We start from the raw sequence: 17,670 nt of genomic DNA on the forward strand, positions 1-17,670 counted from the left end.
AGCTCACTCTTAGCCACTATGCTGTGCCAGCTTTCCTTCTGGAACAACCTAAAATTCAGGACATTTTTCTTCCATAAGACAAATCAGCAGGACACTATGGCTTGTTTTTTTTTAATTTTGTTTTTTGCAGAGTTTTGTGGAAACAATAAATGAAGCTGGCCATGCTGAATTTGAGACATTGGAGGGATGCTCAAGGGGGTGCAGTTTTATGCTACCATTAAAGCCCTGAGTGCTGTTTGTTTAGACTTCCTAATCTTTCACCCCTACCTCTTATCTCATTAAGGCTTCCTAATCTTTCGCCCCTACCTCTTATCTCATTAATAAGGTGGCCCAACTATAGAGACATCTCAGCTAGCAATTCCCGTCCCCCTCCCTTCAACTCCACAAATTAAATGAAATATTGGTGTTTTCTAAAAAGGGTGGTGTTTTACTAGTTGGAGGTGGTCATTTCTGGCCATGTACTATTCTGAGTTATCATCAATGCCAGCGTGAGAGACTGAGGCAGGGACATCTTGAGCTTGATCTGAATGATGCAGCCTGCTCCCATTTAGCATATTAACAGATGCTTTGTTATTGCAATCATGCCATTATTATGTTTTACAAAATAGTTGATCTTTGTTATGCACAACATTGACAACAAGAGAGTCCCTTGTGGATTGAATTTTTTGGTTTTTGCATTAGGTAGCTCAAGGACAAGGTTGAATTGTGTACAGTACATTAGAGAGCCAGTGTGGCATAGTGGTTAGGGTGTCAGGGAGACATGGGTTCAAATCCCCATTCAGCCCTGAGGCTCAATGTTCGACCTTAGGTCAAGCATGATTTCTCAGCCTAATTACCTCACAGACTTGTTGTGAGGATAAGCTGGGACTCTGTACACCCTGAGCTCCTTGGAGGTAGAATGGGGGAGAAATGTAAGAAATACATTTTACATAGCTGGCCAGACTGCATTAAAAACCATTTCCCATGTGACCCTGTACATGAGTCTAATGTTTTCAGGCAGCTAATATAAAACCATAGTTAATGCAATAAGTCTTTCTTTCCTGGATATCTCATTACAGTGAAAGAAGGCTTTTTCGCTAAAATTATGGAGCATTGATAATAAAGTCTGGCCAGGGGCATAGCTAGGGGTGAGGGGACACATGTTCATCCCTCTCTCTGGCAGCCCTTCAGAGTGAGGGAGATAATGAAGAAAATAGGGAGGGGTGGAGCTGGGGGCCCCTCAGGAGCTTGGGGGCCCAGGTTCTTTGAACCCATTCACTCAATTAAAGCTACACCCCTGAGTGTGGCTCCCTTATGAGACAGGGAGACATCTTCGGAAAGAAGGCCTTGTATAAATATGAGACAAAACTGTTCCAAGTTAATGATGTGGAATATCACACACAATATCACAATACACGAATGACGGTTCTGTGTGTTGGAAATGTCAGACACTGGCGTTGGAAAATATTTCAGTCTTAATAATACATGGATCTGCAATTCAGCTAGGTGTGCTTCTTTTCTCCTTAACCAATACAAAGCACATAAGAGAGGCAGAATTCTAAATGCAAACTTTAAAAACAAGGTAAAACCCCAAGGTAAAAGATAACTTAAGTTACGGGTAATGTTGAAAATGGCAAATTATATATGAGGAAAGGAGTAGAGGCAAACATCAAATTCTTATCAATAAACTGACTGCCTTTACTAAATTTTGTAAACAAGAGTTACACTTGGATAGCAATGCCGAAAGTATAAAATAAACACTATAAAGTGCGTTCTAATTTTGCTGAGATATAGATAAAATGCATTAAAAATGTTTTATGTGCACTTATAAAATGCACCCTTCGTTCAACAAGCTATGAAATGTGCAAATAGATTTCCCCTGAGAATTTGCATTCCTAACTGTACAGACAAAACCCTCCTTCTTGCTGTATGGTGTTGATCAAAACCCCCAAATCCTTAAGTGATCCCTGAACTGAGACTCTCCCTCCCCCTCCCCTCTTTTTTTCTGTAAAGTAGATTGGAAACATCCCCTATAGAGCCTGGAAAGCACATGGGATGTATAAATGTGCCGATCTGTATACAGTTATAGATGTATCTTTTCCTTCACACAGCGCGCACACACACGTCTCTGTGTGTTGTCTTTCTGTGAGGGTAGGGTGGGGTGGGGTGGGGATCAGCTCAGCTGAGGTTCCAATCTCCACCCACCCGTCTCAGTCAAGGGATGACTTCACGCTCCCAGCCTCTCGCTTTCCTAATCCTGTCACTGTACAACCCGACAGTCATTCTTCCACACAAGGTCTTGCTAGGAGGACCCAGACACTCTCACTCCGCGTTCACTCTTATCTAATAATGAAAAGGCAAGGATGCCCAAGTTATGTTTTCGCAGCCAATGCGGGAGCCCGCTGTGCCCCACGTGACGCTGTTTCCCCCTGTCTTTCACATGGGCAGTATTTTAGTGCTTCAATTCAGAACTGCAGCTACTACAGCTTGCACAGTGTGGCAATGGAATGTCTGTGCACAAGTGACCGACTTCAGAACAGAGTGACTTTGCGAAGACTTTTTGTGTGTGCTCTCTCTCCCCCCGCGCACGTTACTGCCTGCACCAAAACCCTGGGATTCTGCATCTTTGGTATTCTCACGCCACCAGACTCAGCTCCGCTGGAGATGACGACGGGGTGATTTGCTCAGCAACAGCAGCAGGAAACGGTGAGTGGCACTTATCTTTCTTTTTTGGACCCGCCGTTTTGTCTTGGGCATGTGTCAAATGTTGCAAGCTCACCTTCCTTCCCACCCCGTGTCCCCCCCCCCCCCGCCTTTTGCAGGTTGGCCATTCTTGCATGCAGTGTTGTTCAGATCTTTCCACGGATATATTCTCGGGTGCTTCAAGCAGACACCCAACTAAAAATGTAAGACAGAGTTCTTCCCCGGGGCAACGTCTGCAAAGCCACGCTGCTTCTTATAGACAGTGTGCTGCTTTGTTCATAAAGAAAAATGAGCGGGGGTGGGCGGCGGGAAGGGAAGAAAAAGAGAGAGAGAGAAGGAATCCTTGCATGTATGTTCTTATTTGATTCGCATTCTGTGTGTAATCAGGACTGATCTGTAGCCAAAGCGTGTGTGTGTGTGTGGGGGGGGGAATAAAAGCAAACTTTGCCAAGTCAGATGGTAAGGACACGCCACACTTTATCTGACAGTTATAATTAGCTATGAAAAAGAGCCCGCAAAGACACTTTGGGCAACTAGCGCCGAGATTCCTAACAATGTACTGAAACAAGGTTCCCTTGCCCATTCCTTTCACTGTTCTTGCGAGAAGTCGAGTGGCAATTTAAGGAAAGAAAACCAATACCTTCAGCTTTATTGAACAAGTGAATCGAGTGCCAATATCTGAGCCTGGAATAATTCGATCTAAGGAGAAAGGGGTTATTTTCAACCTCTCGGACTCCTGCCTTTGATTTCGAATTTGCTCAAATTCCCGACGGCTTAAAGAAAGGGGTGTGGAACTCTTCATAGCATAAGCTCAGAGGAGAGACGGGAAGGAATAATAAGACATTCATGAGGAGCCTGCCCGACTCTTTGCATACCCGATCACGAGAGATCTAACTTGCTTTGCTGCGTAAGATTTATGAGTTCTCAGACAGAAGCAACAGACAAAGCGCAGGGTGGGTTGGTTCACCCCCCTCCCTTCCCCTTCTTTTCCCTTCTTGCCTAGAGAAAATGAATTCAAGGGACTCGAAACAGAGTAACGCACTTTGATTTACAGCTTATGCTCTCATAAAGAATCCTCGGCAGGCATTAGAGTAGAAAAATGCAATCCTTTATGAGAAAGTTGCATTCTGAAACTAGCTTCACGGGGGAGCGGTTTGGGATTGGGAGGGGGGAGGAGGGAGGGCGAGGACAATAGAAACCTGATTTAGACCAAGCGAGATGAAAGTCTAAGCTGGAAAAACTGTTTCTAGCTTGGCCTTTGAAACGATTGCCTTAAAACAATATGAATTTTAATAAAAAGAAAAGAGTCGAGGGACTCCAGACGTTCCTAATTACAGCTTGAAATAAATCTTTGTGGGCAGAGCTTCGCTTGCTTTGGTGGTTGGGAACTGAACCCATGGAATGCATTTTTTAAAAAGAGGATTCGACGGATATTATCACATAACCTGCTTTTTTGCTAATGAAAAAGCCATATCCTATATTTTTCCTCCTCTTTGTCCTCTTTGCTGTACTGTTATCTACACCTCCCCCAACCACCGCCCACTGTGAGCTGAGACACCTGAAGGCCAGACATAATGATCAACAGAGCGCTTTACTCCAGCCTGTCTGGATTCCAGCCAGGTTCTCCCCCCCCCCCTGCCTTCCCGCTCCGATCTAGGAGCCTGCATGCAATGCACGCCAAGCTTATTCTTCAACTGCATGCAGATGAAGGGTGGAAGTCTTACCCATACTGTGGCAAGACTGAGCCAAACAATATCCCCTTTCTCTAGCTGGGCAGGGATCAGTTATAGCACGTTTAGTCCTCCCAAAAGTGATTCCACACTGTATGCCTCTCCCCATGTCCTTCACCTATATTTTCTGCATAGGTGCCCTCTGTTTTGCATTACATTTTTATAGGCTTCCAATTTACTTCAGCATTTTTGAACCGCACATTGCATGTGCGGTGAAGGATCTGCAACAACATTTGCAGTATATTGTTTACAATATAGAAAGGCACTGTGCATGTGTGAGTTTGTACAAAAATATGCTGCTTGCTTTTCGTAGAGCACTATATGCAGAATGTGATTGATAAAAATGCTAAGAGAATTCAGGGACTTATTTTTCAACAAAGAGATGTAAGAAGCCTGAGGTCCTTTGAACCCTGTTGATATTCCCATTGGTAGGCAGTTAGTGTACAGTTCAGGGAAACGTTGCTTGGCTCCATGCCAACACTTTCATAAAGTTTGACTTCTGGACAAAATGCTCCCCCTTCTAGCCACTGAGTTGCACATATTAATTTGATGTGGTCTGTGGATGGGATTCAGGCAGAAATGACGAAAAGGAAAAGATTATTTAAAGTAGAGTTCCCATCAATTTTGGTGAAAAGCAATTCCAAAGCAAATCTGGAAGGTCTTACCATCTGCAGGTGAAACATCTGTAGGGATTTTGAGAAGAGTCAACAGGATTCTGACAATACTAGTAAAATATCGCAGGAGAGTTTTGCATATGTCTTAAGTCACTAAATTTCAACAGAAGGTAAAAGATGCTTCATAAGATTAGTGGTATTTCTCAGAGAGACGTGTAGAAAAATAAGATATCTCTAATTCAAAGCCATTTTCATATTTTACACACCAGCCACTATATAGTGGCTTATTATTCTGTGTAAGAATGGACTACCAAATACAACTGTTATAATGCATTTATAACAAAAATCCTTATGGAGAGAGAAACTGATGTCATGAAAGAGGGCAGAAAATCACCGAAGGCTGCAACTCTATGCACACTTACTTGGGAATAGATTTGGACTTCTAAGTAAATGTACATGGGATTGGACTGTAAGTAATTTTAGTTGTTTAAATAGTTATATCGGGTTTTCTAGGTTTACTAAATCAAGTGTACTAATGTCCTGTTTAAGTTGTTTTCTATTTGTAATGGTGAATTCAAATAGTGTATTTCTTTCTTTAAAAATTTCCTTGCCCTGCTGAATGAAGATCTTTGCATGAAGGCAAAAAAATGCAATGACATTCTCCAAATAATTCTCTGGAAGCATTGTCTGTGCACATGTGGCAAAGTAACATCCTCTAACATGTTAACTGATATGGTGTAGCAAAACATTTCCTCAAAATGTCTTTTTAAAAGAGGCGAGCTATAATGTTGTCCATCTGTATTTCAGTGTACACTTACACGTGTACGAAAATATCCTCTGTCTCAGTGGAACACTCTTAGAAACTCTTCACTTAGTGGATAAGGTCTCATTGAAGCTAGGGGAATTACAGCAGTGTAAATGTTCAGTATATATGCCCCCAAGGCTATTAACATGAGGACACTAATTCCAGTGTTATCAATGAAAAATAGATGCTAGCGCCTAGTTCTGCTTTCATGATCAGTATCATTGATTCAGTAATCACTCAAAATGCTTTAATTGCTTTTTATTCAAACAGCCAGAGAGGTTTTAGCATTCAAAACAATGTATTTATTCCCCTCATACACCAATTCAATGCACAGGCAGTTACTAATATACAATTTATATTCCACACTTATTTAAAGTGATTTCATAATGACAATTGTGGCTTAACATTACACCTTTAAAGGGTATTTGGAAGACTGTGAGTACTCTGCTAGACTTTCATCACCGTGTGTGTGAACACGGTGAATGGTCAATGAAATGGTCATTGAACTGTGGTAGGTAATCTTGTGGTTTGTGATTTACTGTAAAAATATCAAAACTGCCCCCCAATAGGCTTTCTGTATGGTGGAATAACCATGTAACCCAAACAGTCCTGAAAATAAGTAATTCAGAACAATCCCCTCCACCTCGCAACAGAGAATTTCTACTACTGCATGGTAAGTAGTAGTAGTAGTAGCATTGCATAGTAGAATAGTAATAATAGAACAGAACATTCATCAGCCAGTAGGACTTAATAATCTGATCCAGAAGGATGATTGACATGCAAAAACAAGCTTCCGTGTACACAGCGCAACCAGTGTACATCTAGCTGTACATCCATATCTGCACCATAGTGCACATCAAAACCAATTGAAATAGTTGGTGCACCTTTTGATGTGGAGGCTGTGCATTCTCAGCTGTAGCTACTGGTTGTTTTGCGTAACTAGTTGTGTGCAGCTAGACTTGGATGGACTCTCTGAAACACACAGAGTATGTATTTGAAATAAAATAAAATACTGATTATTTTCTACTATGTCATTCAGGTGTTTATGATTCTCAGCATACGTTCTTGGGAGCAAGCCCCTGAATCTAGTGGGGCTTTGAATGGAACTGCACATTATATGTAGTTCTGTGCTTCTTTTTACAGATTGATTAAAAAAAACACACAACAGTTACAGAATCTGCAGTTTGAAGCTGAAGAATGGTGTGGGGAGAAAGGGCCTTAACTCTTTCCCCTTGCGTTCTTTCTTGCTGAAAATCCACCCTCTGCAGCTTTTACCCACACAATAGAAAATACATGGGTACCTGTATCTTTCCCACCCAGCAGGTATTAAAGGGAGTGGTTTTCAATGGGAAAACAGAGCAGAAGAAGGAATTAAGAAGCCCCCTTCCCTACACACTGATTTCCTCCTTGAAACTGCAGCCATAGTGGCTACAGTTTATGAAGGAAGAAAAAGTCTGTATGAAGAATTACAGAACCACACATAACATGCAGCTCCATCCTTACTTTTCAAAAGGTATGTGTAGGCTCAGACTCTTAATTTAGTAATGCAGAAAACTAATCCTTTTCATGATAGAACTTCCTTTATAGCCTGTTTGAAATAGAGATCTGCTGCCTTTTAAGGATCACATGCAACACTTCTTTGTAAATCATTCAACTTATGTGGTATTCATTACTGCATTTGGTTCCTTCTCCGTTATCTTCTTCTGAAAAACAGAAGTTGCATCCGACCAATAGCTTTTTGCACATTTGCATTATTCATCCTGAAAGTTTTTTCATTCTTATTCTAAATTTTAAAAGTAGTAAACATTTAACAGTGACTCAGAATGACTCATACGGTAAATGACATTATGAGCATTGTGTCTGTAGAAAAATCCACTTTCTGAAATGGTCTGTGGCAAATTTCAATTCCTGAAATTGTGGCACCTAATTTAGAAATGAGGTTCCTTGAAATTCCAGCTCTATGAATGGCAATTTTCTAGTCCTCATTTCTTCAGAAATAAGTTTGAAAATATATTCCAATTGTCTGCAAAAGGATCAGTTTTCAGGTTAGAATATTTGCGCCCTCTCCATCTTGTGTTGTCCATGTGTGCATGACTACCCTCAGTCAAGTTCCCCCTGCCGTTCAGATGTGACACCACAAACTAATTTCCTGTTTGGACTCCAGTGTTTACATCAGTAGTGCCATGACGTCTGGAGATGTGCATTTGTAAAGATTTTGGAACGTGCAGTAGATATGCCCTGGGATCTACCACTGGGAGTGGCTACCACGTGTCCACCATGTCCATACAAACATGCAAGTCTGCTTCCTTGTGTTAAACTGTTGGCTGTCACATCCACAAATGTACATGAGGCAAACAGTGCTGGCTGTGTAAAGTCATCCTTTACCCATATCTTTCCACAGACTAATCTTGTTAGTCATTTCTACGTGTTTCAAATTAGGCACCAATTATTGAGGCTGCTGTTCCGCTTTTGCTATTCAAACTTCTACCCCGACATCCTAAACCCTAAACTGTGGTAATCACAGCACATAATCCAGGTTACTGTGTGAAGAGGAGAGGAGAGAAGGAGAGCCCAAGGAGGGGAACATGTTGCTCTAAGGGCCTATACAAATGGGGCAAGGTTGGCCATGTAGGGCACCATGGCTGTTGCTGTACACTTGCCTCATCTATCTCTCTATATCCAGCACTGCTACCACCCTCTAGAAACTGTGATCAGGCATGCTTTGCCCCAACCCAGCACTTCAGGAGGATAAGCAGCACTGACTACAACTGCCATTTCCAAATCTAGCTACAGCATCTTCTTCTATAGCTTGACATTTTGTAGTTGGCCAGAGAAGTGATCGGTATGGGAAATGATTAAGATTTAAATAACACTTCCTCTCAGAGCTCTGCTGAGTGACAGTGGCCAGCAAACAGGAAGTGCATAATTAAAGAGGTACTTCTTGTTCTAGGACTTTGGTGCTACAGTTGCTCTTTTGGTTATGGGCCTGTTTCTTGACTAGCAGTGATTGTAATGAGGAGTGTTTCCTCTGATCTCTCCCCTCCAAAAGTGGGTTTTGTCTGATCATCTTTAGATCTGTTTGTGTAGAAACACTTGGGTTGGGATCAGAATTACTTCAAAGTGAAATTTTTAAAAAGAATGGCAGGGTTTCTGTCAAAGAGAAACATTGGATAGTTTTCTGATTGTTTTGGGGGAGAATTTGGTAAGGTTGTCGTACTGACTTATTTAACAATAAACCTTTTAAGGTGCAGGGACCCATATCCCAGGTGTAGGGATTACTGTTGGAGATGAAATGAAGTAACTGCTAGTCTATATATTTTCTAAATATAAAAGAATAGAGAATAGCCATTATGGTTTCTTTGCCCCAGTAGCCCTTGGGTGCATCTTGAAATCAGCATCTAGTACTCAGTGAAACTAATCAAATTAAGTCTGTTTAACTCCTCTCCTCCCACACTACATCTTTTAAGATGGTTATAAACTGCAGAGTTTGGGACTTCTTCCCTGCCTCTAACTACATTTGCTTTGCTCAGACTGCAGCCTGATGATGAGTTCTGGAGAACCTGAAAGCTTATGTGTGAATTTATGACATTTTAATTGGTCCTAATAAAAGGATTAACATACTGTGGCTTTTGGATTTCTTAAAAATAAAATGTGTAGGTTTTTCTTTTAAAGCATAAAATGTCAGACCTTTAGGATATGGTCTGTCTCCCTGCACCTAAAACTGGTGGAAATATGACTACAAGAATGTGCTTGATAAACATACTACCAAACTTTATGTCTTGCTCAGTTGCATGTAGTTTGTCTCCATTTTTCTTTTATTTTAGAAATGTAGCCAAGGAACCTTCAAAATGAGGGATGGAGAGAGGAGAGAGGCATGGAGAGAGGAGAAAGAGCTTTGCAACTCTTTCTGTCTGGCAGGGTTTCTGCTAAAGTTACCCCCACAGCTGCTTTATCCTCCCATGGGAGAAAAAGGCTGGGGGATTTTTAGTGGAAAAACTCAGAGAGGAAAGCATTAAGAAGCCCTCCCCATCTCCCGTGGTCTTCCTCTTCAAACTGTACCCTCCTTGGCTGGCTTTTGAACGAAAAAATATGTCAGGGACATCGTACACATACAGTTACATACATAAGCAATACACATAAATTTACAAAAGGATTCATACACTAAAGATACATCCAGACCAGCACCCCCGTCAAATTTAATTTCAGTTCAGTTTTGGCCATCACTGTCTTTCATGGGTTTCTTGTACATATGTACTTCCGGAACTGGTGTACTCCACCAGTCACCTTCTATAAAAGCTGAATTTGTGCAATTATAGCCATCACCCAAAAGGATAAAGGAAACACAAAATTACAAAATTGATTTTGCTATCATGAAGTAGCCAGGTTTAGCTTCTGCTAGAAGAAATTAGCAAATGGGGCCATAGATTGCCAAGGCACACATTTACCTGAAGCATTTTGTAAAGGCTGCAGAAATGTAGAAGGGGAGCTAGGACAATGGTTAGGAAGAGAACAGTGTGAAATTTCTGTCCAGAAGAAATACAGAAATGTTCATTCCACTTTTAATGAGGCACATGCGTTCCCATGACAAAAATAAAAGCCGAGTGCAGTGTGGAGCGTGGTTTTCCAGGATGGCTCCCGGAGGTAAACGTATATATATGTTATGATGTACACCCAGATTTCATGCTATTTCTTATGCAGAAGTTCGTTCTATGTGGGAAATGCTTAATATGTGAAGCTATGGACACAAGTAGGAATATTGGAGAGTCGTTCTTAGAATGTAGAAAGGATGCCTTGTATTATCACTACCTTTACTAAGTCTGTGGTTGGCTTACCCAAAATACAAATCAAGCTTAGTGAGCAATATGGACAAACCAACGTCTGCACAGATAAAAGGAAGTGAACTATGCACTACATTTTTGGGGATAAACAAAAAATGTTAAGGGCATGTGAATCTAAACATATTCCTCTTTGATTCTTTAGCAAAAATGTGTGTGTGTGTGTGTGTGTGTGTGTGAGAGAGAGAGAGAGAGATCGAGAGAGAGATCGATCAAGACTACGTCTGAGTTCCAACAACTTTCTGTACGGTAGAACTGAACCAGATGGCCACGTGCTCTTTTCTTATTTAGATGAGAGTTTTCCTTTCAATAACATCTTTCTTCCTGACCTGCTTAAAAATTCCAGCGAATGAAATCAGCACAGGATTTTCAATTCTAATTGACCATGTGCAGAGGAAGGGCCAGTGGAGAAATCAGTAGAGCCATTGTGAGACACACTACATCAATCTCGCCTTTGTCTTGCATCCTTGCTAGCCGGAGCTGAAATAATTAGGAATATTTGATTTATATGAGTTGGGATGGAACTGCTATGCTAACTGTTTTTAAGAGCACTGAGGGGAAAGTACCTGGGTGGATTTGTCTTTCTAGGCTGTAGCAGACTGTGTCAAAAGTAGGAGTGCCAACACTCACTCAGGTTCTCTCATTCCTTGTTTCTGTGAGAGAAATGGATATGAGAAAAACCGCAGGCATTATGGAGAAGCAAGAGGGTAAATTATAGCATGCTTGATTCCTTGCCATTGTTAACTGAAGGTTGAGTGTGCAAAGGAAGAAGTGGCTAAGATAGGTAATTTATAATTGTAAAAGTATCACAGTCTACGTATCCAGCCCTTTCTTACTGTGCCTTGTAATAATTGACAGACACTTTCTAGGCATGACTAGTGACTAGATAAGATGAAAATATTTTAAAATGGTTCTTAAATGAAAAACTGCCATCTAAACAATATTTTGAATTATTAAAATGTTATTCTCTTTTCTAATATATATGAACAAAATCCAGCCAAAGCACTTTTAAGTCCCATTTATTTCAATGGGAGAGATGTAAGTATATGCATAACTCTCTCATTGAATCAATGGTATTTATAGTGCTTAAATTTTGCTAGATTATGCCCCATATTTTATTTTCCCCCTTTAATTTACCAGCCAATCATGAATCAGGATTTTTCCTGTTTAGGGACAGATTTTAAAAATGTGTCTTAAAATACAGTTCAGGAGTTGCTCAATTCCAGCAGACTTAAAGGAAGTCAGTGTATTTGGACACATTCTGATCAGTGTGTACAAATTTTCTTTCGTCTCCATTCCTTAGTTGGTATTGTTTGTCATCAACACACCCATCATCAAATCATTGAATCAGAAAATGTCTCTCATTCTCTGGCCGTACATTCATCAACAGTAATTAAAGCTGTGCATATATGAATATTTCTGCATGTACATGTGATGGAAAGCCACAGTTGGCCATGGAGAAGTAGGAAAATTTGTTCAAAGATTCATCAAGCCAGATGGTTTTCAAACTAATGGCGACCCAGAAATTCCCTGGAAGCTTATCAGGGATCTTTCAGTTAAGAGATCATTATTAGCATTTGAGTCATCAGAATCAATGTGGGTACCCTTACCAATCTTCCCATATAATCTGCAGCTTCAGGAGAGTGTTGTATGAGTTCTAGATAGTGCATTCAGTTCATGTGAGGCAAGAGAGAGGCTCAGTAGGCTTGGCCAATTCCCCAGATAACTGAGTCTGCCTGATCCCTGCCTGCAACCTTGGAGAAGCCGCTGCCAGTCTGTGAAGACAATACTGAGCTAGATAGACCAATGGTCTGACTCAGTAAATGGCAGTTTCCTATGTTCCTATGAGTCTGAGCTTTCAGATGACCCAGAATTTCAACCTTTTGAGATTCTGTAGATGATATGAATGAAAGGAATCCTTAAGAGATTTGTCAATGTGGAAAGGTTTCCTTGAAGATTGAACGTTTGAAAACTTCTGATCTAGTTCAGAGATCTAGTGTTTCTTTTAGTGGCCTGATACAAAAATGTTGAGAGACTGAAGAGTATAGTACAGGACTTCTAGCTCTGTAGAAAGTGATGTTAGGTTGTTCTCTACTTAGCCCTTCTGAAAATTTAGTTTCACTCATAGGTCAATGACATAACTTGTGGCAAGAAGTATCAAAGATCAGCTGTGAACTCTGAATTTTTTAAAAAAAATAAACCCCATTGTTCCTGATCATTTTTGGCTTGCTATGTGAATGTCATTAGGTGCCCTAATTTAAACATGAGCCATTTGATTGACTTCCCCAACCAGCTCATGATTTTATGTTATTCAGTAATATTCTCGTTTTGTCAGGACTGAACCAGGGTATTTTGCTGTTCCAAAGGCCTGCAGCGCATAATCTGAAGGGTATGCTGCACCATCATTTGTGACATCAGAAGGGCTCCTGTGGTGCACTTCCAGGCCTACATGTCACTTCAGTTGGCACCTTTTAAAATACGGATTCTGTCCTTGCAAGCACCCAGGAAACGAATGGTGAGCCCATTCACACAGCTAGGCAGGCGGCAGGGCGGGCTAGGGGAAGGCTTCAGTCCACTTAGCTTCTACCCAGACAGTAGAGAGATTGTTGCTAGGAGCACCGTCCACGCTCCCACATGAGCCATCCCTGGAGAGCCGGGATGACGGATCCTGGCCTCCGGGTATCCCACAGTGTACCACTCCCCAAGCGCAGTGCGCTGGGGGATTCCCCCAGGGGACGGGGGCTCTAGGCGCCTGTCTCTGTGTACGCGTGAGCTGCAAGCAGCTCAAGCTGACAAGCAGATTCCGGCAGTACTGGGGCGCCAAACCCAGCACTGAAGCCCAGTTCTTAGCCAAGGCGAAAGGTGCAAATTTGCCCTTAACCTCGGCTAAGAGCCAGGCTTCGGTGCTGGGTTTGGCACCACAGCGCTGCTGGAATCTGTGTGGATCCCGCAGGTTCTCACACCTAAGCCTGGGCTTGGCTGCTCAGGAGAGCAACCTCTGTATGTGAGGCTTGCTGTGCAGTGCTGGGCAGGCAAAGGAGAAAGGGGTAGAGATCTTTTTCCTCTCCACTCCTCGCAAATGCCCTTTTTGTCTTCAGAAACATGTCTGTGAGGGTTGCGCAGCCTCCATGGATGTATTCCTGGATGCAAAAGGAGAGAGGAGAAGCAAAAATCACGATTCTCCTCCTTCTGCTTGCCCAGCACTGCATGGGAAGTGTTGAATCAGAGCATCAGTTTGTTTCCTGCTGCTTGTGAGGATGGAGCTCTTGTTTCGCCCTCTTAAGTGTGCTTGGAATGGCAACCACTTGCTTTTGTTTTTACTTGCTCCTGCATTGTGTTACTCTTCTCTGTGCATTCTTGCTCTTCTGCTTAAAAGAAGCATTCTTCTTTTACAACTGGAATAGTCAGTCATTGTACACATCTTACATACTTCATATTTGATAGTGGTAATATGAGCAGATTAAGAAGAATCTCAGTTCTTTAATTTCTATTTATATGCTGTAGGGAAAGGATTGATAGAAACGCAAAAGAGCAGTAGGATGAAAATCCTGAGATGGTGGGATGAGCACTGTAATCAACCTGCCAATCTTGGAGGCCATGGTCCAGTTCTAGCAGATTAGAATAAAATAAAATAATCAGCTGAATTACACAGCCTCCTCTCTCTCTTATCTTGTGTATCGTTTCTACATGAGGTTGAGTACATCAGTTTCAGTCTAGCACGGGCTGCCTCCATGTATAGAATGTCACATGTGACTCAGGGAGAATGCTGTATTGGTCCTGAACACATGCTGTATCATTCGGGTCTATGTGGAAAGACCCAAGAAGTGTGTTCGTTTTCTCATTTTGCATTCCTGACCTTGACCTAAGCCTTTAAATCTTCTGGCCTCAGTTACCTAATCTCTGAAGCAAAGGTGAGATACGTCATGCAGTTTTTGAAGCCCCAAGCTGACCAGAGAAAAGTCAGAATGCGATACTAATACGTAGAACAGAATTCATAGGCAAGGCATACATGTCACACCCCTATGAGACTTTAGACTTATTTTGTCTACCTAAATGCTGCATAATTAACCTTTGTAAACAAAGAGAAAGAATGGAGGCCTTGGAAATGCTTAAGGATAAAGTTGGCATGGATTCATCGTAAATAGTGAAGTAAGAAAATATATGCCCCTTAACATTTTGTGGTTTCTGGTCCCAAAGGATAGAAGATTTAAGATAGAATAAGTCAGTGTAATATTCCCCCCCCCCCCACAACAGTTCACAGAGTTCTCGGTTAGGTAGAACAGAACGCTTTCTCAAAAGTTTATACTCAAAACAGAAAATCAAAGTTGGTTCTATAAGAAGTAGCATTTTACCGGTGTTGTATCTTTTTTCTAATAGGTCATTTCCAATTGAATTTTTATTTATTTGTACATTGCCCTGATTATGAAAGCAAAAGGAAGTTAATTTATATGAGAAAATATTAGAAAAAGTTTGCAATCTGGTGCTGGGCCATTATCAGCACAAAATGCTATTTTGCTCAGTTAGATCTTAAAGCACTCACTGATCTATGAGCATGTCTTGTGCTCTTTTTGGTGTTATTGACAGAGAAGGATGATAGGCTCCCATTTTTGTTCTTTGCAGTCTCTTTGTAAAACCTTCATCATCAAGGCACATGAGTGTAACCTTTACTTAAAAACGCACTGTGAGGGAAGTTCCACTGGTTTCAGCGATCCTTCCGTTTGTTTAGAAGTTACACAGAAGTACTATGTTGAACTCAGACATTCTCATTAGATTCTGCTTGTTGGAGAATTATACAGAACCCGGGGCTTTCCCATCATGCCCAAATTCTGCCTCCTTCTCTTTGTTGGTTTGCTTGACATTCAGACTGAAGAAGGGTTTTGAAGAATGAATACTTGCTGACTACTTTGAATTATTTTAGTTGGTCTTAATAAAGTAATTTACCTTAGACTTCTGGTTATCAAAGTTGCCTGTTGTGCACTACAATGATGACGATGACAATAAATATTACTATTTAAGAACTACTTTTCAACAAAAAAGGTTCTCAATGCACTTTGTATAGAAAAGAATAATAAGAAAATGGTCCCCTCTCCCCAAAGGGTTCATAGTTTGAAAAGCACAAGGTAGACACCAGCAACTGTCACTAGAGAGATGCTGTACTGGGGTTAAATGGATTGTGGGTTTTTAGATTGTGAGCTCTTTGGGGCAGGGATCGATCTTATTAGTTTATTTCTCTATGTGAACTGCTTTGGGAACTTCTGTTAAAAAGCAGTATATAAATATTTATCATCGTAGTAGTAGTTAAATAGGGCCAGTTGTTCTCCATCTGCTTAAAATAAAGTAATCACCACTTTAAAATGTGCCAATGGAGCTGTAGTCAATCCCAGCCGTTTGTCATATACAGATGTAGGAAACATGCTGTGGGGTGGGTGGATGGAGGAATTGTAGTAGGCTACGGTTTGATGGGCACACACAAAATATCCCCCCAGCCAAAGTCAGGCTAGTGAAAAGTGCAGGCAAGTTACACTAGAACTCAAAAAGAGCCTTCCTGGATCAAGCCAAAGGCCATCTAGTCCACCATACTGTTTCCCACAGTGGCCAACCAGATGCCTCTGGAAAGCACACAAGCAGGAGATAAAGACATGCCCCCTCTCCTACCCTCGCTTCCCTGCAACTGGTATTCAGAAGAAGACTACAAAGAGCAAGTGGCCAAGTGGCAACAACAGCAACAATAACAAAAAAAATATTTATATACCACTTTTCAATGAATGTTTCCAAAGCGGTTTACATAGAGAAATAACAAACAAACAAATAAGATGGCTCCCTGTCCCCAAAGGGCTCATAATCTAAAAAGAAACATCAGACAGACACCAGAAACAGTCACTGGAGCTTCTATGCTGGGGGTGGATAGGGCCAGTTACTCTTCCCACTGCTAAATAAAGAGAATCACCATGTTAAAAAGGTGTCTCTCTGCATCGTTAGCAGGGGTTTAGCAGCCTATAAACAAAGCTGACCAAGTAATCTTGCTATCTTTTAAAAAAAATAAAAAACTTAGTTCATGCTTTCTGTCAGAATCTAGAGCTGATATTTTAGGACTCATTGCACATTTACAGTGGTCCAAGCCTGCCTTCATAACAGAGCTATCAGATAAGCATAACAGCTTGCCCATTCTCCCCCTTCCTTTCTGGCCCTCTTGCGTTCTCTCTACCCTGCCGCCACCACCTCCTCATTCTCTTATGTCCAAGAACAGCTAACAAAGGGGTGTGTACAGACCACTTGCCGTGGTTCGGTCTGAATTTGGACCAAACCACGGGTCCGTGAGCCAGTTCAAACTGAATGGCTAGGCTGGCTGGTTTGACCAACCACCTCAAACTGTTCAATGTGGTTCATGATTGAACCACTCGAACCAGCCCAGTTTGGGGCAGGCTGGTTTGCGATCGAACCAGTTCTGCACATCTCTGTAACAAAGCATCCACCACAAGGCTGTGCAGCTTCCATCTCAGGCAACTCAGATGTGGTGCATGTTATTTATTTTCCCCAGTCCATGAAAGAGGAGGAGAAGGTATCAGCTATGCCAGCAGCAAGCAAGAGGTCAGTGGTGAAACTGAGGTCCTTTTCTGACATAATGTTGTACGTATTTACAAGTCTATGTACGCAGGAACATGTTTTGGGGTGAAAAACTATATACATTTATTTAAAAAGTGAACCTGAGTATGTGTATTGAACATAGTATATGAATATAGTGTTGAGAAAAAGTTTGTGAACCCCCTAGGATGGTCTCTATATTAGCACAGTTCTTATTCAGAACATTATTGGATCCTAAGCGAAACCTCGATAAGAAAGGCAATCCGTTGAACAAGTAGGTAAAAAGGATATATTTTGAATATTCATCTGACAGAAAGATTCAACAGCAAACATCCTTTTGTGAAAAAGTATGTGAAGCCCTCATTCAGAAACTGGTTTCACCTCCTTCAGCTGTAATAAGTGCAACTAAATGATTCCTGTAA

At 41.4% G+C, this 17,670-nt stretch overlaps 1 long non-coding RNA gene across 1 annotated transcript in view; it reads left to right on the forward strand.

The window, feature by feature from the left end:
* Positions 1 to 2,482: 2,482 nt before the first annotated feature.
* LOC128325392 (uncharacterized) overlaps positions 2,483 to 17,670 on the forward strand; it is a 134,012-nt gene continuing 118,824 nt past the window's right edge. The window contains exon 1 of the long non-coding RNA XR_008307421.1: positions 2,483 to 2,685. This is a non-coding gene — a long non-coding RNA (uncharacterized LOC128325392). The remainder of the gene's footprint in view (positions 2,686 to 17,670) is intronic.

The sequence above is a fragment of the Hemicordylus capensis genome, chromosome 4 (assembly GCF_027244095.1).
Source record: "Hemicordylus capensis ecotype Gifberg chromosome 4, rHemCap1.1.pri, whole genome shotgun sequence".
In the NCBI taxonomy this organism is placed as follows: domain Eukaryota; kingdom Metazoa; phylum Chordata; class Lepidosauria; order Squamata; family Cordylidae; genus Hemicordylus; species Hemicordylus capensis.